General features: G+C 32.9%; 1 long non-coding RNA gene across 1 annotated transcript; it reads right to left on the bottom strand.

The window, feature by feature from the left end:
* Positions 1–9,810: 9,810 nt before the first annotated feature.
* On the bottom strand, positions 9,811–10,609 carry LOC135133158 (uncharacterized). The gene is made up of 2 exons (XR_010281149.1): positions 10,081–10,609; positions 9,811–10,028 (listed from the first exon to the last, which is right to left on the bottom strand). It is a non-coding gene; the product is annotated as an uncharacterized LOC135133158 (long non-coding RNA).
* Between the last annotated feature and the right edge of the window lie 2,250 nt (positions 10,610–12,859).

The following is a 12,859-nucleotide window of genomic DNA, read 5'->3' as shown; positions in this document are numbered from 1 at the left end:
GATGCTGTACCACTGATGCAAATGTTCGCACACACAAATTACCATATCGACACGCTCTGCATTGGAAAACATTGGAAAACTCTACCATACACCGATTTCAACGACCGCTCGATAATCACTGGCCCTTTTCGTGTTTTTCACGTTGCGATTTAAAAAGTGCCTGATAAAGTAACTTTTTTGGTTCTTAAACCGAGCCGCCTGCCATTCATTGCAGTAATTATGTAGGTCACGAAACATTACCAGCGGCGCGTATAACAATTTACATTTAATTTCAAATAATTTTTTCTAGACACTGCTACCACTTGGACCGTGAATTTTTGCCAGTGACATAATCATATTGTGACCTATTCCCCATTTTTTTTTTGCATGTATTTCGCAGTCAGCCTGTATACCTGAGCATCTACTCTATGTACTGAGTACCTACTTGGAAACATTGTATCTCCCCGGACACGAATTGAACATCTACCTACGAGTTTTGTGAGCATTTAATCTAAAAATGAGCATCGGCGTGGTAAATGACTGAGCTGTCTGTAAAGCAGCTTAGAAAACGAGTAGGATCGTTGTAAGAGTGAATTTTAACTAAACATGGCGACTTTCATGAACGTGGAACGTCGTCAATAGGTGCATTCAGTGTGAGAAACACATTAGGAGTGGAAATATCGAAAACTTTTCAGGTAATTAATTTTTATTTATGCATAAATTGTGCAGTGCGTTTTTTCTAACACTGGCCATAGAGATTCCCATCTCAAGGTGTCTACCCCATACTAACTTATATTTTGGTGACTCGATTTTTGCCTTGATGGTTGAACACTGTCATTGTTTTCCTTTTTTGTTGTATCAAGATGCTACTTGAGCATCAACTGTTACCTATTTGCATCATCTAGAAAAACTAGAAATATTTTGATTTGATATTCGAGTAGATAGTTCGTATTTCGAGTATGAGTATCTACTGAGTTTTATTTATATTAACCATTGTCAAAAAATTGATCGACCGTTGTTTCGACAGAACTTCCTTCGCACCAAAAGTATAATGAAACATATTCAGCATTTTCGAGTTGAGTCTTTTGTTCACACAATTTTGTGATGACCTAATCAACATTTACGATCAACACGTATACCACCTTGGATTGGTGCAGTGTAATACTAAAAATAACTGTATTTTATTCCCAAAATTATCTGCGAAAATTGAGTGAGCCGTTCCATCAATTTTTTGGGGGGGAATAAATAAATATTCTTAACAATTTACCATGCTTACAATAACTTTAAAACGTCGGCAAGATTTCAAAGTATTCATTTCTGCAACTCTTGAGTTATTCTTGAAAATAAATTGACTGATCCATACATTTTTTTGAGTCACTGTAAAAGCAAATCTAAAAAATATGAATTCAAAGATAAATTACGAAAATATACTGATGATATTTTGCACATTTTAGATAGGATTTATTCGGCAAAATTTTGAGATGATGTCATCAAGTTTTTGGGCTTGATAAACAGTTATATTTTGATTAAAAACCTACCATGTCAAACAGTAACTTCAAAACGTGTGGAATATTTCAAAATTCAGTTTTGCAATTCTTGATTCAATCAATAAAATAAATTGACTCAGTGTTTAATTTTTTTGAGACACCCCCTATAAGCAAAACTAAAAAATATGAATGGAATGATAAATCACAAGTATAGTCATCCTTATCCAATTTTGGACATTTTAGATAGGATTCATTTGGCAAAATTTTTGGAAGGAATAAGTAAATATATTTTGAATAAAAATGTATTATGCTTATCATATGTTTAAAACATCTGCAAGATTTCAACGCATTCGGTTTTGCAGATTCAAAATTAAATTGTAGGTGAAACGAAGTTCACGGGGTCGGCTAGTTGATTAATAAAAACAACTGTTAAGTAACGCGGAGTTACACTTTACTTTATTCCTTTAATTCTAGAACTTCCACTTATTAGTGTAATTGGAATCCTCGACCGTCTTCTGTTTATTGATTATTGTACAATTGTTTTAGAGCAATTTATTAAATGCTGTTCTTAGGCCTGGTAAACAATTGTCAGGTTTATTCGTTCCATGTCCCAGTCTTTCAAATCACTAACCAAAATTCTAACAGACTAAAATAAAAAAATATATCGGGTGTCCCACCTAACGCTTTCGGGCGCAATAACTCAAACATTTTTCAATGGATTGTTATGAAATTTGAAATGTAGGTATTTTGATAGGTGAGGATTAATATGAACCGTTGAGAATAATCATTATCTCGAAAAAGTATATTGCCTTAATTTAATTTTGACTGAATTAAGTTTTGCATCACTTTATTAAGCATGAAAAATAAATACGGTATGCAAAAATTCGTCTCCAAAATACGTCTGGTTAGACAAAAAACGATAAATTATTGTGCAAATAATTCTAAAAAGTATTAAAGGATAGGTAGCTATCAAACAAAAAACTGCTATCCCCGCATTTTGGACACCCTTGCGGGAATTTGTCAAGCGTTATTTTATGAATTTTAAGAAAATACTAATTTTAACTTGAATGGAAATAATTTTGCTTGGTGTATTTAACACCTTGTTTTTTCACTCATTTTAGGTCTTGTAACACTTCCCCTATCTTCTTCAAATAAGTTTATTATTCTCTGTACTTTGAATTTGGTAAATTCGTCATCGGTTCGATAAGAGTCCTGATTGTTTCATCTAGGTATGTACGGAATTCTCTGTAGGTTAAGATTAATAATAATATTATTATTAATAATAATAATAATAATAATAAATGCGGATAAATGATCGGTAGTTACGCTAGACTTTTGGGGATGGGGTGAGATTAGAGAATAATAGCAGACTAATTTGTATGCTGTAATTCTAGAATCTCGAAAGTTGTTCTGTTAATTTAATCAATGCATATCATTACTTGGTCTTAGTACCCGTAATGATAGAAGTCTTGCCTGAATGCCGGTCATTTCCGGGTCAGTGGTGGGTCCTATGATAATAATCAATTCATATCATTACTTGGTCTTAGTACCCGTAATGATAGAAGTCTTGCCTGAATGCCGGTCATTTCCGGGTCAGTGGTGGGTCTTAATAATATGTTCTTTATTGCCCAACAGATTTACCACTTATAGGACAATATTAATAACAATTATTAAGTGTGATTAACAAAATAAAGTTAAAATGATTTCTGCTTTAATAATAATTAAAGAAAAGCGAACCATTTTCAATAACTTGTCAGATTTTGACAAAAATGTCAGGGGTGTACAAAATTGCACTCGGCGACGCAGTCAATTGTTTTCCACCGACAGCACTATTAGATTAAAAAAAAACAAATTAATTAATTTTTGAGTTTTTATTAACGTAATTCTATGAAACAAAAACAGTGATTTTATAAATTTTTCGCACACAGGCGTTATTTTAGTTACTTAAAGTTATAACGCAATTTTGCATAATTTTTAACAACAGGAAGCTGTGTTAAAATTCGTTTTTTGTAAGATAAAATAGTTTTTTTTTGTTATCAACCTAATCTTTACCTATTATATTACACCTGTTTTAAATTTCATAAAAAACCCTTCAAAACTACCTGAGTTATTGCGCCCGAAAATGTTACGTGGGACACCCGGTAATTATTGCACATTGAACATTGAATTTATTATATGAAATGTATTTAATTATTTCTGACAGGAACTGGAAATGTTTCATTTTATTTATTAATACTTAAAATGAAAGTTTAAGATAGGTAAACATTTGGAGCCTTTGCTCCCTTTCTATCAAGCTCGACACGGCCAAGTAATGAACATTCACTCCCTATTTTATTGGACGGCAGCAGTGGAAGATTAGAGTATATGATAAATTGATAATTTATAGCCCTGACTCCTCTTCACTTGCTTGCCTAAAACGAAATAAATCAGACGTGCATGAACACATTTTAAGTTGAATGATCAAGGACGTACGATTTTCATACCTAACTTTTGACCCTCATAAACAAAAATTCAAACAGAGTCAAACGTTGCAAATCATCAGTAGTATAAATCTCAGTAATTTATTAAACCACGTCCACACATGCAGGAGTTCGGCGAACACCGAGCATTTGAATTGGTGAATGCCGGATATCCTAGGGGCTTGTCGTTGTGTTCGCTATATAGCGGACATCTTGAACCAGATAGGTGTTACTCGGAGATTTGCGAGCCTCTCCGGGTACAACACATGTTCGCCATAGGACAGTATTTCAAACAATGGATGGCGGCGATTCGGAAGTCGTTATTAACTTATTAGTTCGGTTGATTTTGTAGTTATGCATTGTAGCTTGTGGCAATATTTAATAAATAATAGTTTAAAAAACTAAAAAAACACGCTTTTATTGCTAATCGAACTAAAAACTAGAAAATAATTTTTAATGACAGAGTTTAATATTACAGTAGTAGAAGATCAAACAATCAATCATAATAAATCACCTCAAATTAAAATTATAATAAAATTTAAGTTATTAACAGAATAATTCAATTCAGAGTAAAAAGCGTGGGGTGCATTTTACTGCGGTTCATAACTATCCTCTCATAGATAGTTGCCAATAGAATGATTGTAATATTTAAAATATCAAGCACCCCACGCTTTTTACTCTGAATTGAATTATTCTGTTAATAACTTAAATTTTATTATAATTTTAATTTGAGGTGATTTATTATGATTGATTGTTTGATCTTCTACTACTGTAATATTAAACTCTGTCATTAAAAATTATTTTCTAGTTTTTAGTTCGATTAGCAATAAAAGCGTGTTTTTTTAGTTTTTTAAACTATTATTTATTTTTCATTTTTTAGTCTGCGACAAATTCATAAATTGGGGAATTAATTACTTATTTAGATTTTTCTAGAAAGAACCACTCAGTGGTCTCCGTATGATCGATCAACGGGAATTAGTTCGAAATCAATCGCCCTCACGGACCAACGGGACACAATTCATCATTGTGGTTAGTTTTACCCCCCAAATAGTTAATTTTCCTCCATGTTTGTATTTCTGAATCAAAATTTGTTATCTTTATTTAAGTTGGTGAGAATTCATGATTAGATATGTTTTAATTATAATTAATTCCTTCTTTACCGACTGTAAAACCAAAGCTATGCAGAAATTGTCCTTGAAACAGAAATAATCGGTATAGATCGGTATAATCGACACGGAGAGAGATAACCGTGGTGTATACTGACACAATTAAGATGCGATCAGCCATTTTATTTGCACACGTTTAGTTAATTAAAAGTCCGTTCTTGTTTTTTTCATTTAATATCCGTTATTTGTATTTTAATCAAGACTATAATTATTACAACGAAGAGTAAACCAGATACTACAGGCATGCGCAGATCGCGCGCTAGCTTTATCTCTTTTACTCCACTACACAGGATCCATAAAAGAATTTATAAATCCTGGCGGTCCTAATAAGGATAATGGGAAACTGTTATCAAATTATTGCATTGTCATCGATCCTTGAGACGTGTGCAAAGTTTCAAGATGATCAGACTTTTAGAAACCGATGAAAATTAAGCTCAAAGATTCCGTTACATACATACATAGATACATACAACCCAAGCTAATAAAAGCGTGATAAAAAGAAAACACTGGGAAAAAGTGTCAGTTAATCTCTCTCAGAAAGTATTGTAGTGTGCCGGTTCAAGTTAAATTTAGCGGCAGAAAAACATTTTGTAATGTAGATTTGCCTTTTTACTTGAGGAGGAAAGCTTTTGCTTCAATAGTCGATTTTTAGATTTATTCTGTCAGTAGTAGTGAGAGGATGCAAGTTTTAATTGTGAAGTCAAATGTGTTAGAAACTTGCCCGCCTCATTTTATTAGTAAAGTTTAACCTTTTAAGGGCAAAGCTGCTGTAAATTAAAAAAGTCGGTACCGTTATCTCCATGTATAAGTAAACGTTTACAAGTACATATTTTAACTTATAATTAAAACAAGAACAAGTAACCTGTCAATTAAAAGAAATGTGTGGTGCCGTCTGGACTTATGTCTAGTGAAATATTGTGGAATTATAGAACAAAGAATTTTCTTATTTCTACTTTGTAGACCAGAAGTAGTTACCGACCTAGGTATGGTTTTCGATAAAAAACTATCACTTGCGGAACATGTTCAGAGGAAGGTAAAGGTTTACGGATTCGTAGTGCGCAACGTAGGTGAATTTTCTAACATCACGACATTACTAAACATTTTTAACGCGTTTGTCAGAAGTGAGCTTGAATTTATTTCCGCTGTCAGAAATTCCCGACACTGCCTCATTGATTGTTTAGACTTACGTTGACTAGACTGAGCATCTGTTGGATTTTCATTTCATTTCACGCAATGTCTAGAAAAGAAACATTTTATTTTCTAGTAGGACAACCAAGAAATTAGCAATATTATGAGATGGAGATATATAATAATTTATAAGATTTCAAATGGCGAAATGTCAAAGGAGATGGATGGTTTTTCTTAAATTGTTATTGAAATTTAATAAATTTTTATTTGGGAATTCTAACACAGTAATTAGCAGATTCACGATTTAATTTTACATTGTTTTATTTTGAACATTATCTGTGAAATAAATGTCATCGTGAAGAACAGGGAAAGGGGATTTCATGCTGTTTTTGTACTGTGATTTATGTGTTCTATGACCTGGATTTTTAACATCATTTCCTGATACGCTGCTCATATTGAAGTGTGTACCGAACAACATTATTGTGATTTTGACCGTATTTAACATGTTTTTTTAAGTGATGGAGAATTCGATTCACGATGTAACTTTGATTGATTAACTTTGATGTATTGAATCATGGTGACTTTCATCGTTTTATTGTTATACTGTGGTGTCACTAAATTTTGATTGCTTTGCAGTTTTTAATTCATTTAATCCGACTAATTACAATGGGACTACAAATTTCAGATCGCCACGGTTATACTTCAGTAAAAAAATTCCTGCACCAAACTTCTGAAAATATTAAACTTCAAAGTTCAAGAAATAATTTATTTTAATGAATTGCATTTCTAATAGACAGCTTAATATTAAGTTAATAATAATTTAATAATAATTTGTTTGACTACGATCCCCAAAGTTATTTTTACTGTTGTCAAATGTCATTTTAAATATTTTTTATCGGAATTTTCGACTGTTAGTTAAATTCAGATTAAAACATATCAGAATGAGGACGAGCAATCCCAAGCAAACAAACTCAAAAATACCTACTATTTATCGTACGGTTCTCGCAACTTTAATATGATAATCTAATTTTATAAACGCACTTGTCTTATTAAAAGATGGTCTGTAACATAACCACAATATGTTTTTAAAATTTGAATCATTATTTCTAGATATTAGGGGCAATTCTGTAAAGGGTGTTAAATTGCAAATTTCCATAGCAATAAGTTAAATTCCTAAAAAATGTGATTGACTGTTTATTTTTTAACCACCTTCAAGTTTTAATAGACTTGATTCAGAATTGCCCCTATAATGAGTCAAAATTTGGTAAGTTTTAACAAGCGTTTGTAATGCGGTCTGGTCATCTTGTAGAATACCTAAGGTTTTGTATGTGTTACGTTAAGACATGCTTTAGATATTGCCAGTAATTACTACAGGAGGGGTGCAGACAAAACGAGTATTTCGACAAATTTTTGATTTACAGTGCAATGGGTTGCCTACTTTACAGGAGCATGATGAATATTTGTAGGGACCAGTGGCGGCTGGTGCAGGAAGGGCAAACGGGCAATGCCCCACCAAAATGAAAGCACATTTTTAAATCTGAGAATTTCGCGCTATTAATTATCAAAATGCATTTAATTACGAAACCTACAAGTTGCCTATGTTCAGAACACAATCTGACATCATCTCGGCAGGGTATCATACACCTTTGCCCGTCCTGCATGTTGCCAAATTGTGAATATTTTCATTGACCCGTACTTGGCACTCTTCGCGATTATATGCACAAATGCACGATATTGCAACATCTTGGCAGGGCATAGTAATCGCTTCGTCTTAATTATGTACTGCAACTTAAGTACTTAAATGCATATACGATTGCATACACTTTTATCGATTTATTAGTCATCGATTTTGAAACAAAACGGTCGAGTGAAATTTGCTAACTTTGTTAGTTTTCTGTGCGTTTGCAGTGATTTTAAGAAACTTAAAAAACTGTGTTGCAGAGTTGTCAATAATATCAATATGAATTCAATTGCGAGAATTTTGCGGCTACAATCTGAAAATAAATTAAGCCATGATGAAAAACTATTAATAAAAAACGTTGGACCGCCAAGACCCGATTTGGACATTGCTATGTCGTCTAAAGTTAAAGACAAACTCGTGCATCGAAAATCTAATAAGACTATGTATCAAAGTGAGTGGTGGTTATGTGGTTGGAACGCGAAAAACGCCCTTTTCTGTTTTGTATGTACCCTTATGAATAACGGAGAAGTTGATAAAGCTTGGACTGAAACCGGAATCACGGACTTAAAACATTTTGGGGAAAACGTAAAAAAGCATCGCTCGAGTAAAAAACACTTAAATCTCAACGTATCGTTCGCAGTCTTAGGTAAAGTAGACATAAGAAATCAGTTAAATAGTGCTTATAGAGAGAACGTCGAGAAACATAATGATCAGTCAGGTAAAACAGAATAGATACATTTTAAATAAACTGATTGACGGTATAAAATTTTTGTGGAATCTTTGAGTTGGCTTTAAGGGGGCATGATGAAACGCATGATTCTACAAATCCGGGAATTTTCAAAGGTTTAATTAATTTAATGGCAGAGCTTGACACTACATTAAACTCTCATGTAGAAAAAACGAACAATCGCGTTTTTATGGGTCTTTCAAAAACCATACAAAACGAACTACTTGATTCAATTTATGCTGTTTGTATTAATTTAATCAAAGACGAAATTTTGGAAGCGGACTATATATCTATTTTAGCTGATGAAACTACAGATGTAGCTTCACAGTCGCAGCTGGTTTTTGTCGTTAGATATGAATTGAAAGGTAAAATATTTGAAAGATTTTTAGGATTCATTAATCCAACAGATCACACAGCTGATTGTATTTCTAGTATTATTTTAAATGAGCTCGAAAAACTTGAAATCAATCAAAATTCAAAAAAACTTATATCTCAGTCTTATGATGGTGCTTCGGTTATGAGTGGAAGACAATGGGGTACAAGCAAAAATCAAGGAACATTATTCTAAAGCTCAGTTTATTCACTGCTATGCTCACCAGTTGAATTTAATTATAGAAAAGGCGGCATCAGCACACGGCCAAGTAAGACTTTTTTTTTCAAATTTAGAATCATTTTCCTCGTTTTTTTCAAGATCTCCTAAACGTATAAAAATACTTGATGATATCGTTTCTAAAAGATTACCAAGAAATTGTCCGACTAGATGGAACTTTAAGTCACGAATAGTCAATACTGTACATAGTTTTAAAAATGATTTGATTAACTGCTTTCAAATTATAATGGAAGATAAAAATAGTGACAAATTAACAATTGCCAAGGCAAGTAGTTTACGGAAAACATTAGAAGATTACGATTTTAATTTTTGGTAATAGTTCTTTCACAGAATCATGCCTAGTACCGAGATACTTTTCAACCAACTTCAAATTCCCGAAATGGACCTAATTAAACTTCAAAAAACATTACTTCTTTTAAACTTGCCATACAACATGTATAGTATTTCCACCGATAGATTAGCTGACAGAAAAGTCACCAAATAGACCGCTATAAAAAGTAGTGCCAAAGGCGCTTTATTTGAAATATGTTTGAAATATAAGGAAATTTGAAAATAATGTTGAACTACGTAAAATTACTTTTAATAATAACACAATTTATTTCCAACAGACAATATTATCTATACTGGAACATACACTTCGAATAACATTATGTACTTTATATTGAAGTAACAACCTCTGTAGGGCATCTTAAATTAAAATGTTCCTTCTTGAAAGATGAATACGCATTGGCAATCATTTTCTGTGCCACGATGTTGTCAACAACAGTCATACTGCACCGGGTTGAAGAGGGCTACAAAATATAATGGTATATAATGATTGCACAGAATAAATCAACAACTCACTCTTGCGTAATTATGAATTTTATTCGTAATGTCCTCCATGGGGTCCATATGAAACGTTTTTTGACACAAACAACTAAACCTAAAATGTCCAAACTTCAGCCACTATACAAAAAACAGCACAAAGGTCTATAATATCATACCTAACAAATCAAAACAAGTAAAAAAACACAAACGCTAAACGCAAAAAACACACTTTTTAACTTTTTGAACCAAAATTTTAAATTAACGTCAATTAGCTGATCGACCAAAACACAGGTTAAACGAAACCGGCCGACTGGCGCAGGCATAGAGGCGTAGGAAATTCGTTGCGCGGGAAAAGGAACGTTGGTTGCCAACTTAAACTACAACTCTTTAACTGCTTTAAGCGTATAATGTTAGTATATTTTGGATTCTCCGGTTGGCGATTGTGAATTCAAAATTTTCCAATCTATCGCTGGAAATAGTATAACAGATTCTATCGACTACGATTATTACCGAGAAGAAAACGAAGAGGGTGAATCTTCAAAAAAGCGGTCTCATTTTAATGATAATAAAATTGCAATTGCTAAAGAAATTTGTGATAATATTAAATTTAGTATAAATGATCGATTTTTAGAAGCAGATTATATTACAGCAGCAAATTTGTTTCAGACTAGCTTATTTTCAATTTTCAACTAAATTTTCCATCAAAAGAAGCTGAATTATGTACTACAAAATATGATTTAAATCTTAATGTGTTAAAAAATGAGTTAAACGTTATTTATAATCATCCCGATTTTTCAACAGCAAATGGTGCCTTAACATTCTTGAAGTTTATGTATGAAAACAATTTATTAGACGTATTTTCAGAAACATAAAAATTATTGAAAATTATTTGCACATTACCGATGGTGACAAATGAATGCGAACGATGTTTTTCGACGTTAAAACGTATAAAGACATTTTTACGAAATACAATGTGTCAAGAAAGATTGTGTGCCTTGGCAATGTGTTCAATAGAAAAAAAACTAGTGCAAGAAAGCACGAATTTCAATGAACTAGTTATAGAACATTTTGTTCGTAACAAAGAAAGACGTATGGATTTTATATATAGAAATATTAATTAAAAAAATTGAAAAGAATTTAAAGTGGGGGATAACTATTGCATCTACTGGACACGCGATTAACAAAATTTTATTTATATTTCTTATGTCAACAAATTTAAAAGGAACTTTGAGTTCGCCCCATCACTGTTGGGGAAGTATGGAATTAGGTCCACCTCCTCGTGGTTCCAGATGGTGAACAGAAATTATCGATTTTCAATTATCAATTTTCAATCGATAATTTCTGGCTAACGGACCTCTAACTTGACATTTTTCTAAATTTTTGATAAAAAGAAACACTAATTTTTACCTAGCATAAATTTTAAATTTAGCATAATACTGTGTATTAATTTTGCCCCCCCAACAGAAAAAGTCACGAGCCGCCACTGGTAGGGACCCGTTGTCGCCTGAGAACTGGTTTGCCACATAGACCAGGCGCGTTCGAGGCATCTTTGCTTCTACTGTTCCGGGCAGATTTGCCGCATGTCCCGCTTGGGCGAAGGGAAACATAGATAGATTTGTCCCATGTCCGGGCAGAAATCGATACAGTACCGTTGTCCGTTTCTCCGTTCTTGCAATCTGTTTTGCCTTTCAGCGTTAGGTTTGGAAAGAAATCTTACTTCACGCCCAGAACAAGTAATATGGGAATGACTAATAATGTGAAATAAATAAAAAAGATTTAAAAATTTTGATGAATCTGAAATGAAAAAAATAAGCAACTTTTTTATCGATGTTATAAGTACTTTCGATATTTTTTCTAAGAAAGATTTAGTTTCAAATTATGAGATTCGAAATTTTACATATTTAAATTTCAAACAGATTTGTTGTTCGATAAATAAATAATTTAATTTTTTGCTTCACAATAACATTTTTATTTTTTTCTCGAGAATGATAGAACTCATTTTGTTTAAAGGCGCCTTTACGTTATGTGATTTAAGCACATGACTAGTCACGTGATTTTGTCATACGCTAAAATTTTACGTTTACATCTAATGATTTTATCATAAGCAACTTATCATAAGTCACAAGGAATATTTTGATTTGAATATAAGGTGCCTATTCTGATGTGATATTCGATGTGACTGCCGTTAATATCTGTGATCTGCTTTACCGATTTGTCAAATAAAATAGCGGTTAACAAGTTAATATCACAAAGAAATTATACTGTGTTCCCTTTTTTCAAGTGGAAATTCAAGTTTTTGAAAATAACCTGAACATCAACTGTCACCAAAATGTGACAGTAATGTCAATTCAGATGAGCTATGTCATCATAAGCATCCATCATATAGGGCTTTTACAAATGATTCTAAGGGCGTAGTTGGCCGTGGATTTCAAAAATCCCGCTTCGCTGATTATGCCCGTGATTATGCATCATTATGACAGTTCTCACTTGTCACATTAATGTCTAATGTCATTTGTAACCTGTCATTTAAAGTCGGCGTTTTTATTATTTTAATGTTTTTGAAGTGCGATGTGACATCCTCCTCAAAAGAACGCCCACGGCCTGACTAACTCCTTCGTCGGTACGGGGTGGTGGGTCGATCAAAGGTGGATCAGATATCGAAACCATGGCGCCAGCATCCCTCGAGAGGGCATACAGAAAAAAGACGAAAGGAAAGCAAAGAAAGAAAGAAGAGTAGAAGAAAGAGATAAAAGGGAAGAAAAGGGGAAAAAGCAACGAACACCCGGGTAGACTTAATTAGTATATAATACAGTGC

This window comes from Zophobas morio, unplaced genomic scaffold (genome assembly GCF_036711695.1).
Source record: "Zophobas morio isolate AGI-343-1 ecotype UQ-CSIRO unplaced genomic scaffold, CSIRO_AGI_Zmor_V1 ptg000021l, whole genome shotgun sequence".
NCBI classification, from domain to species: domain Eukaryota; kingdom Metazoa; phylum Arthropoda; class Insecta; order Coleoptera; family Tenebrionidae; genus Zophobas; species Zophobas morio.
This window is presented reverse-complemented; position numbering and strand designations above follow the sequence as displayed.